This window comes from Phoca vitulina, unplaced genomic scaffold (assembly GCF_004348235.1).
Source record: "Phoca vitulina isolate PV1807 unplaced genomic scaffold, GSC_HSeal_1.0 scaffold10, whole genome shotgun sequence".
Classification (NCBI taxonomy): Eukaryota; Metazoa; Chordata; class Mammalia; order Carnivora; family Phocidae; genus Phoca; species Phoca vitulina.
The window spans coordinates 29134054-29145999 of record NW_022589713.1 but is presented as its reverse complement, the minus strand read 5'-3'; positions in this window follow the sequence as shown (position 1 = coordinate 29145999).

The following is an 11946-nucleotide window of genomic DNA, read 5'->3' as shown; positions in this document are numbered from 1 at the left end:
AAACCATATCTCCACCCTTCAGCTTTCCGGAGCTTCGAAAGACTGGACTGAGCTAGTGGTGGGGAAAATTAAATCCAAAATATATTCATCACGATAGTTTCAGAGAAGGGAGATACTCCTTGTCCGTGGATAAGAGAAAAGGAACTAAACTGGATTCTATGTTCCAAACCTGAAAGGCAACCTCAGGTATTTTTGAGGAAGAGAACCGGGCATTCAGGTTTTATTAGCTATGCTTCTGCTGCCAACTGATCACAAATATTCTGGAATCCAGTCTTTGTCCAGGTCCCCCAGCCTCTCTCCTCCAACACTATCAACAGTTACAGCCATGGTCATTGCAAAGCACGTCAGCTGTTTTTTCATGCAGTCTGTTTTCCCTGTCTGCCGACATGCAGCAAAACCTTCTCAGATGATGTGAATGTCTTCTATCTGGTACCAGCCAGTATGGTAGCTCCAAGCCACATGTGGCTAGTGCTGCTGAGGAATGAGTATTAATTTGATTCGATTTTAATTAATTTAAACTTAAATAGCCATGTGTGCCTATTCACTGTCCTACTGGGCAGTACGGCTCCACAGACAGCAGCGTCGATTTTACTGAAGGATGTATGAGCGTAGATAGAGCAGTTTACATTGCACATGGCACCGCATTCTCTTTCCCAGACTCCCTTGTGGCTAGGGGTGGCCCTGTGATAGAAGTTTGGCCAATAAGAGGAGAGCTGAGGGTTACTGGACAAGTAATTTCCTTTCCCATATGCGACAATTTCCTATTTGCCTCTTTTCCATCTCTTCTGCCTGGGCTGTGTGCATGATACCTACACCCATAGCAGCCATCTTGCATGTGAATGCCATACACCAGGTTGGCACATCAGGAAGCTGGAAGGGGGGCTAGGACTCTGAAAACTTCCTTAGTGATGACACGAGTCCCGGACCACCAACCTGTGGATTTCTGTGGCACAGGACAAATAAAGCCCTTTCTCATTTAAACATCTCTGCCTGTTTTTCTGTGCGTGGAGCCAAACTCACGAATCCTAATAGGTATTCCTAGGTCCCATGATAAAGGTTTGCCACGTACTGAGTATCTCAGTGTCTACAGAACTGGTGTGAAGTCCGGTTGTACTGACAGTGCTTCTCATGGCCCCCACCCAGCCCTACACTTCCCTTTGGGGCCAGCCCAGGGCACTATTGTGAGGAGTGAGTCATTCTTACCAAATTGCCCGCCCCTCCCTCCGTTTCCAAGCTCTGTTCTGTTTCCCTGTGTTCTTGGCCTTGTCTAATTCTCGGTGTCTTCCTGTCTCCCCTTAGCAGTGCTGCTGCTATCATCCATGACTCTTGTGATACCTCCTTCAAACTGGGGAGTGGAGGGAGGATAAGCTTTGTCACAGGCTAAAAGGATTGTAGTCACAAGGAAGAAAGGGAAGTAGGTAATTGGACATTATAAGGGTGTTTCCTTCCATTAAAATCTCTTGGGTAAGTAATTTAACATTATGTACCTAGAAAGAGTCTGGCTTGGTCTCACTTCTGATGTCTTGTTCACTCTTCTGTTTTCTTTCTGATGACTCTTAATTGGGTAGAGTCTAGCATGCACTAAGCCTCCTCTTGGCCCTTACCTGCATATTGTTCCTTTTAATCCTCAGAACAACCTCCGGAAGTGAACCTTGAGGAGACACTTGGGGACTATGGTGGACTTGTGAGAGTTCTTCAAATCCACACATGGTACCTGTTGATAGCCATTCACTAAAGTTGCTGAAAATTCCTCTTGTGTGTATGCCAGTTGCATCTATTGTTCCCATTTTGCAGATGAGGAAAAGGAGGCTCAGGAAGCAGAACTACTTTGTCATACATGACGGTGCCAGGATCTCTGGTTGCAAGTCAGAGCTCTTTCCACTAGAATAAAGAGGAGGCTTGGGGTTTATTCTCCCATGCAAAGCTATCTAGTGCCAGCCACTGAAAGCAAGCAGTCAGTTTCCTTCCTCAAAGGAGCTCTGATGGGGAGGTGGGGGAGGGGGAGAGCAGGGAGAAAGGGAAAACTAGGGAAGTTGAGGAGCCCAGTTCTCTGCCCCTGACAGGATGCCTGGCAGAAAGGCACTTCACCTCTGCAGTTCCCGGATGTCAAGATGTTAATAATAACAGGCAAGATGTTAATAATCCTCACAGGGAAGTTGTGAGGATTAATTCTTGTTTAAAATCACATCGTGATCCAGCGATGAAAGATTCTCTTGGTTCTTTGGTCTCCCTAGTTCCTCCTCCCACAGATGACTCATGAAAAGTAGATGGGTGGAGGGAAAAGTAGAGAGAGGCAGCTGAGAGCAAGTTGAAAACAGAATAAGATGGGGCAAAGAGGGCAGGGTGAGTGGTTCCAGAATTCAGACAATGACTGGGAACCACTGGAAGATGTTGACTAACTGCCTGTCTCCCCGGACACTCAAATATACAGCAGGGGTTTCCTCACCCTGACACCATCCCATACCAAAGAGAAAAGTCGAGATCTAACTTTTGGTAAGTGCTATTCAAGGGTCACATTAGTGTAAGATCCTGCCTCTGCCTTGTCCAGTCCTCTGCCCCTTGGTGCACCTTCCTCCAGGAAGATGAAGAAAAATAGGTCATTCAGTCCTTGGATATTTGGACATTAGGTTTAGATGTGTCCCCAATGCAGAAATGCTTTTTAAAAAAGCTTTCAGAGAGTTGCAAGTTTTTCTACTTTTTTCCCCTCCTTTTTTGTTTTTTTTTTTTTTGTTTTTTGTTGTTGTTGTTGTTTGTCTACTATGAAGTCCTATATTCCTTTTTCCTCTTTTTCTAATTTAAAAGGATAAGTGTGGAAACAGAAGGGCAAACCTTATCCGGAGTCAACTCAGCATTAAAGCACCCCAAAAGCACTTCTAATGAAGGACTTCAGTGATGGAACTGGGAAGGGAGACACTGAGGGATAATGGTAGCTCTTCACTAAATTTGTAGAAAATTCAGTCTCTTGTATGTACACCAATTGCATCTCTGTGCCCCAGAGAATTGTTGCCCTGCGGCTGTAACTATGAAACAAATATCTAGATACTGGGGAGATGTAAAAAGGATGGAGGAGAGAAATGACCTCTTCCCTCTGCCCACAATATGACAAATGTCATCTCCAGGACCTGAAGTAGACTGGATTCACTTTTACTATAATATTTCAATCCATTTGAGCAAGATAAATATGCAACGAATCATTCAATGAACATTTACCAAAGATCTTCTCTATGCTGGTACACATGAGATGCTCAATAAACACTCATGAACGAAGAAGCTGAGAAGCTGAAAGATACATCTTGTTCTTAGGATCAAGATGTACATGATCAATTCGTGGGGAGAACACAATTAATTCAGAGGCTAAAGTTTTAAGGAGGAAAGAACAGCAAGTTCAAAGCTGATTTAGGTAAGGACAGTGTACCCCAGGCTTTCCTAAGGAACACTGTGTACTGTTGCTCAGTCTGTGCACTGAACAAAAGAACTTAGCCAAGCATGGGTGGGTGACAGAATTTGGCTCTTTCCACTTGCCAAACTGAGAGCCAGTGAGCCACATCTACCCAGATGTGAAGCCTTTTACTAATTTACACAAAGACATAATGTACTTTGGTGTGGTCTTATTTTCCTCGCTAAAAAGAAAATGTCCCTTCTTCAGGTTTGCTCTTCATTTATAGTCATGATGATCATGTGTGGCCCAGAGGAAAAAGAATCGCTGCAATACAACTCTCAATTGGTGGATTAAATAAAATGTTGTATCATTGATTTCTGAGCACTAAACTATCCAGAGATGTTGCCGGTGTCTATTTAATAGAACTGCCAAAAAACATTTAATTTTTTCATATAAAACACACCCAGAAAATTGAACAAATTTCATCAAAATGTTTAAGTGCCAGAAACGATTCCAATCTAATAAGACATTAAGGCCTTGCGTGGTCTGTATTGCACATGTGGCCGACCCCCATTAACGACACGGTTGGAACCTTTTGCACAAAATCACCAATTTATGTTCTGCTGGGAAACCTTTTGGAAGGGTCTCTTTGTAAATAAAGCAACCAGTGTCTTAAAATAAAGTTGGCCAAGAGTGCGTTTCCTTCAGGGTCTGAGAGGCATCCTTGCTGATGGGATGCTGAGGCGGGCCTGCACAATCAGCTGTTGTAACAGAATCTGTTGGCGTCTGCGGCGTGCTGAGTGACAGCAGTGTGTAATCACAGAGACGCACAGATACACATCAGACGGCAAGAACACAGAAATAAGCAGTGGAACGGGAGTATTTTGGAACCTAAATGGACCTGGGCACAAAACACTTTGAAATTGCCATTTTGCAAAGCCTGACGATTTTTGCTTGTTGTGTTTGGAATCTAGAAAGGGAAGAGTAAGGAAGAGGGAAGGAGAAAGGTTTATTTTTATGGAGTGTTTCCTATGCTCCAGGCACAAAGGGCTTTGCATATATTGTGGGATCTAATCCTTGGAGTCACAAGTTGATGTTAGGTGTATGATCTCTATTTACAGACGGGAAAACGAAATCTTAGAGGTAAAATAACCTGTCCAAGGCCACACAGCTAATAAGTGACAAGGTCAGAACTGAAATCCGGGTCTGCCAGTCCCGAAAGTCCATACCCTCCCACTTCCCTTGTTTCCATGGTGTGGTATAAATCAGGGGGAACACTTCCTTCCATCCCGACCCTAGAAGCCCTCCTCATCTGGTGGTTTCTGTATATATAAGAGGAGCTGACTTTTAGCAAGTGCCCCTCACCTTGTCCACTTCAATGCTCAAGAAGGGGAATCCACCCTATTCAAAAAGTAAACTCTTGTGAAGTTTAGCTAGGTTGGGCTCAGTTGAACAATAATCGGACAGCTCATTTTTCTGATCAGGTTTTGTGGACTGTAGGGCCAAAATAGTGGGATATGAAGCTCAAGATTATGGCCAGCCTCCCAGGTATCTGCCCTGGGGAGGTATCTTGGCAAAATCTACTCCAAACTCACATCAGATTATAGAGACTAGATATTAGCATGTTGCAAGACCTGCTGTCCCCAAACATATTCATCAGTAAGGAAAGTCAGGTTCCCCTCTGAGCAAGGGAGCAGATTTACAAGAAAGCAAGTGGTGTTCTCTGAGGGGAGTAAACCCACTTTATGTAAACCTGAAAGATCAGTTACAGTTCCCAGAATTCACCCCAGAGTGTGCCCCTGAAGTCACCGAATAAGGGACTGTGAGAAACAGTGTGAATGGACTCAAAACAAAACAAGACTCACCTGATTACAAGTTTCATTATGAACCTCGGGTTTTTTAGAGCTGGTGACATCACACTGCTTTTAAACGTTGGGAAGAGAAGGGGGGCTGCTGTCTATACTCAACACACACATGAACTTGGCGTGTCTTGCAGGCCTCCGCATTGACATCACACACAACTTTGTCCTCATTCAAGCTTCATGAGCTTGATAGGCCACCCCTGCCCTTCTCCCCTTTCAGAGGTGGTTAGTAACCAAAGGTGGATTTTTGTGATTTTCAAAGGCAGCTTCAGATACCACATCATAGCATAATTGTCAATGAATGTCGGAGTTGGAAGCTCCGAGACCTGTCCCAGCCTCTGCCTATAATATATACTTTTTGGATTTGGGGTACATAAGTACTTGGTTGCTCAAAGTGTGGTCCATGGATGAGCAGAATGGGCCTCAACTGGAGCTTGAAAAAAAAAAAAAACAGAATGCCCAGTTCTATTGGATCACAATCTATATATATATATTTTTTACAAGATCCCCAGATGATTTGTGTTGATTTGTGCACTAAAGTTTGAAAAGCGCCAAGATAGACCAATGTCCTCCAAGTGTCTTTCCAGGACCAGCAACATCAGCATCACGGGCAACTAGTTATAAATGCAGAATCTCAGGTCTGCTGAATCTGAATTTGTACCTTAATGAATCCCCAGGGGATCTGCATCCACATTGAAATTGGGAAAACATTGTTTTAGGATCAGGCAGACCTAGGTTTCAGTCTGGGTACCACCACTTACTAGATGTATGATTTTTTACAAAGTAGCTAACTCTTGGAGTTTCTGTTTCTTCAATAGGAAACTAAAACAAATAGATCCTTTTTTCAGGAAATTCAAAGGGATTAAATTAGGTCATGTAGGTAAGGCTCTTAGCACAAGGCTAATGCCTATTAAGCACTTATTAAATAGTTGTTTTTAGCTTTCACCGTTTGCTCCCTTCCCTCTTGTCTGTCATTCTCTACCCTAGAGATATTTCCATGAGGCCTTCCTGGGTCCCTTCCAGCTTTAACGTGCCCCGATTTGACAATTAGTTCATTTTTCTTAAACTTGCTGAGTAGCCATTAAACCAAACCCTGTTAACTATAATAGAAACAAAACTGGATTAAGAATTAGTTCCTCATTTGTGTCCAACTTTCTGTGCTTGCCGAGTTTGGTTTTGTCTCCAATGTGAAATGGAAGCAGAAGGGAGACAGAGTCCACAGCATGTCTGTTAAGCACTTTCCATGTAAAAAGTTCAGATACCAACACAAGGAGAAACAAAGCAGTCGTGGTCTTACTCTCATGGAGTTTGCTTATTTAACCAGGGAGATTGACAAATAAATATATACAATTGCCATTGAAATTGTAATAAAGATTGTGAACGAGGCCATAGGAGGTTAATAGAATGTATATGGTGGAGGTGGAGTTAGGAGGGTGAAGCTGGAAAGACAGCCTTTCAGAGAAAGTGACATGCGAGCTGAAACTTGCAAAGGAAGAATAAGACTCAATCAGGAGAAAGAGAACCCTGGGCAAAAGCAAGGCAAGTGCAATGGTTCTGAGATAGAAAGTGGTTTGAGAAGCTAAAGAGCCAGAGAGAAGGTAGATGAGACTGGACTTGGGTCAGGAAGGGGGCTGGTTCCTAGAGGGCCGAGAGTGGGGTGGGGGTGGTGGGGGGTGGAGCCAGATCTCAGCTCCCGGGCCATTGGTGGTTATTGGGGGTTCTATTAAGGAGGACAAGGGAAGACACCACTTCAAGGAGCTCATGAACATAGGTGGCTAAAGCAAACCTCACTACTGACTGCATTATGAATGAACTCCTAGAAGGAACGCAGTAATATTTGTGATTAAGCGCGAATGAGTAAATGGATGAGACATATAATTCAAAGGTACTGACTGGTGACCTAATAGATGCAAAAGTTATAACCCGGGAAAAGTATTTTGCAAAAGAAGGCAGGTTATCATGCCTCCAAATGCCCCTTCTCTCTCCTGCATTTAAATTTTTTCTTGTTCTGCTGGATTTTCTTATCCACATACAAATATGTTGTAATATCCTGTGTCTTTAAAAATAACCTTGTGTGACCTCCACATTCTATTCCTGTTACTGGCCTATTTTTCTAATACCTTTTACAGCAAAACATTGAGTCGTGGGTTCCTGCACTATCCACTTCCTTTCTTCTCATTTTCTGTCTTAAAAAACATAATATTGATACACTAAAGAATATATGTAATGTATATGTAGATCATAAAGCTTAATGATAAAAGTGGACACCCCATGAGAATTCTACCCAACTCATCTATTAGAACCTCACCAATTCCACTGAAGTGATTTGGATATTCCTCTTCATTCTATCCCCATCTCTGCTATCCCAGGCAATAATAAACCTGAATTTTGTATTTATCATTCCTTTCTTTTGGAAACATAGTTTTGTCACAAATGCTTATATTCCTAAACAACATATATTTAATTTTACCCGACTTTTTGTACTTTATAAAAATGGAAAATCTGGGACACCTGGGTGGTTCAGTTGGTTAAGCGACTGCCTTCGGCTCAGGTCATGATCTCAGGGTCCTGGGATCGAGCCCCGCATCTGGCTCTCTGCTCGGCGGGAAGCCTGCTTTTCCCTCTCCCACTCCTCCTGCTTGTGTTCCCTCTCTGGCTGTCTCTCTCTCTTTGTCAAATAAATAAATAAAATCTTCAAAAAAAAATGGAAAATCAATCATGCAAAATCAATTCCAAATGGAATTTCCAATGGCAAAATATCCAAATTTTTAGAAGGAAATATAGAACAATATCTTTATGACTTCCAGTTGGGAAACAATGTTTTTAATAAGACATAAAATGCACTCATGATTTAAAAAAGGGGGAGGCACCTGGGTGGCTCAGTCAGTTGAGCATGGAGCCCTGAGTGTGGCTCCCTGTTCAGCACAGAGTCTACTTGTCCCTCTCCCTCCCCCTGCTCATGCTCTCATTCTCTCTCTCTCTCTCTCTCCCTCTGTCTTTCAAATAAATAAATAAAATCTTAAAAAAAAAACAACTCCTCCCCTCTATATGCATAAACCACCCCACTCCCACTCCCTTCCAGATGTCACACTGCTGAGCAATTTAACCATCCATCAGTGACTCTTCCTTTGGAGTTACACATAGCCCTAACACTATGGAATTCCTTTAAAAACACAAGTATCCTCCAGGGATTAGTAATATATTAAGCCTCTGCTGTATGTTGGGTTTCCTGGGACATAAGCTCTAATACAAAGATTAGTGTGTGGGAATTTTATTAAGGAGGGCTCTTAGGATCAATAGCTGTAGGGGAAGAGAAGGAAGCAGGTTTGGGACAGGGAGAAGTTGAGCTGTGATGCAGTCCCGTGGAGGTCTCAGCCAACACCACAGGGTTCTGAAGCTGGGATGGCCCTTCAGAGTATAAGTGGTGGCACATTGGCCTTTATCTCCTCATCCACCAGTCACTGCATGCCATTGACCTTGGGCAAGATGGCTCTCTTCAGCCAAGCCAATTCCTTTAGGCGGCTGACTTGTAGATATTTGCTGGTAGTACTTCCAGCAGCTGAGGGTATATGTACTCATTCCTGAAGGGAAATCTGGATGGCACATCACAGCATCCACCAAAGTCCATCATACTCTAGACTGAATTTGATGTCTTCTTGAGCCTGGGGCAACCTAGTGGCAAAAGAACATTAGATATGGGTGTGCTGAAAAGGAAATGAGAGAAAGAAAATAAGCCCCCAGAGCAACTTGGTTAGACAGAGTTGGGAAAGCAATATTTGCTGGGTCACTTTTGCTGGGCATTAAGTAAGGACTATAAAGTACACCAGCTTCCTCTACAGCTTCAAAATGCTTTCCGGAATCCACCTTGGTCCTTGCCTCTAATTAGTACTGAGTAACCCAACTAGCAGACCAAGTACGTTCTTAGAGAACCAGCCCCACAGGAGAAGCTATCACCCCTCATCCACCTGCCCACACACAAAAAAGTCCACTTTGATATACTTACTTAGAATTTTGCAATCAGAAAATCTAGAAAGGAACTATTTTCATTTCAACATGAATAAAACGTTGAATCATTTTGAAAAATAAAATTTGATACTTTGAATTATCATGTGGGAGAATGACACTGAGCCAGGGGGTGTAACCTAAACTTTCTAGGACTTTGGCTCCTTAATCTCTTTGTTAGGGCCATACCTCAAATGGAAACCCTGAGCGTCAGGTAATACGTAGGAACAGCAACTCAAAATGGTAGAGGCAGGCTTACAGGCAACTGGCCATAATAGAACCCAGAGCCATCTGACCTAATAGCACTGCCATGAGCAACCTTCCCAGAGCTCTGCTTTGCAACTTTTCAGAAAATGACAAGATTGTCAGCAATATTTTAAAAATTGACCAAAAAGAGAGAAAGCCATTGAGAAATAGGCAGTCCCCTTTATGCTGACTTGGTATGGCTTTACTCAAGCTGAACAGGTAGAAACAATTGCAACTGAATGTGAACATGAACAGGATCAAATTACTCATCTTAATCATTCTCTAGAATGACAGCATTCAATAAGCAGCGTTTCTACAAGATATTAATAAGTTTCTTACTTAAGAAGGCGGCTGGAGGGAGCTCTTTCAAATGTATTTGGGAAATTCTGTGTATTGTATCTCTCTCCTGCATAGTCAGGTGCCCATTAGCTTATTCAGAGATCTGAGAAGTCCTATGGCAAAGAAAACTTTTCAATCTTGTTGAAGTGTGCAAGCCTCAAGAGTCCACCCTAGAACACATTTTCCTTGGAACACTCATTAACATCTTGCCAAACTAGTAACATGAAGAGCACAGTTTGGAAAATGCTGGTCTAACCCTACCTATTCTCTTTACGGATCAGCAGCCTAGGGTCAGAAAGGAAAGGAAGCTTTCCCAAGATCACAACAGTTATTAGAGACAGAGTCAGGACAACAGCACTTGGTCCACAACCTTCAAACCAGTGTTCTCTTTCCAATCTGCTGACTAATGGAAGAAAATCAAATTTGCTCTTTTATAAACTGGCTACTGATTGAGGGTTGGTCTCAGAAATGGCTGCAGGATTCATCTTAAACAGAAAATGTTTTCTCTTTTTTTCTCATTCATAGGATTTCTATGGGTTTTCATATTCATAGAGTTATAGAGGGTTTTCATAGTCTCTCTAGGACAGGGAGATGGAGGAAAAGAGGAGCTAAACAGAGTCAGCTTAGTAAGGTAAAAGAGCATCTACTTAGGACATTGAAGTCTGGGTATGCCTTTTGAGGGATTTTTCAGTTTCCTCTGGGAGCCTGCATGTTTGAATTGGAGGTGGGATCCAGGACAGAGGAAGGAAAAAGTGGGAGAAAACAGTGGGACCCCAGCGATATGGCTGCAGAACAGACTCCAGGGAGAGAAACCACCACAAGAGGACTCTCTGTGGTAGACTACTGGAAAGGTGCTTCTGCTTCCTAATTTGAAATGATCTGTGCTTCAGTGTCCCTCTGTGGTACCCTCACCTTCCTCCACCCTCCCCCACCCCCAATGTCTTTTTAACAGCAAAAAGAAGTACCAGCCCTGGAGCATCCTGCCTTTGGGAATGAAGTGGAGGCTGGATCCATATTTAGAGGGAAATGTGCAACATGGAAGGCTGGAGTTCCTTAGTGGGGTACCACTGGGAAGCCAGAGGGGACCCAGGGGGAAAATGGAGTCAGACTTGAGAGCAAGAGGTAGAAGAAAGCAACCACCTCTGTACATATCTGGGTGGGGACACAAGAGTCCTCAGATAATACTGGAGAAAGGACTGATCCTCTCTATTCAAAGTAAGATGGAGCCTCAAATTAATTTATTTGGCTATTTAGGCAAAAAGTGAACCAGAAGGCCAAATGGGATTTTTAAGGTACACCATGAGATGGGCACAAGGAATATCATGTGAGAATATCATTCCAACATGGCTCCTAATTTTTTCTAATTGGATTGATCACGCTGGCTTTCTTGTCACCACCTATCCGTGTGGCTCCAGGCTTCTTTGTCTTGCTTTGTGGTGCCACTGTGAACCCAGCCCCTCTTGATTCACCAAAGCAGTGTACCACATGCTAGCACTCATCAAACACTGGGCCAGTCCTTCCTACTCCCTGGGAAAATACCTTGAGGATTAAGTAGCCAGACTGGGGAATAGGCCCAGAGAGGTGAAGAAAACATACACATTCAATTTTCAAACTTGAAATGCTAAGGAGGCTGTGAAATTAAAAGTTTTTAAAATGCTAAGGAGTCTGTGTAACACTCTTCTATTTGACCTAACACCCCACAATGTGGCATACCCGTTATGATTTAAGTTTTAATTCCAAGAAACCCTAAGCTTCCTTAAATCACTATATCTTACTCTACCCTGCAGCATTTTTACCTGTAAACATAGTCAATTCATGGTGGCCATTAAATTGGATGCTTTTGGGTAGTAACTCACACACCTAGGAGCATTTAACCCACTTTTTTTCCACTAACAAGGTGGGCTTGACTCACCTGTGATGGGCAAAACCAAGTTTCTCCTTCCCATCAATATTCAATACCTTTGAATGCAACTTTTGGAGCAGCCAGATATTCAGATTCATCCTTTCCTACAATGCAATAATTGTTTTCTAAATTATCTTTCTTATTTTGTCAAATGGTGTGTGCCTTCTCCCCTAAGCAGCTTACATGAGTGGGTCAGTTGGAACCTAATACGGATG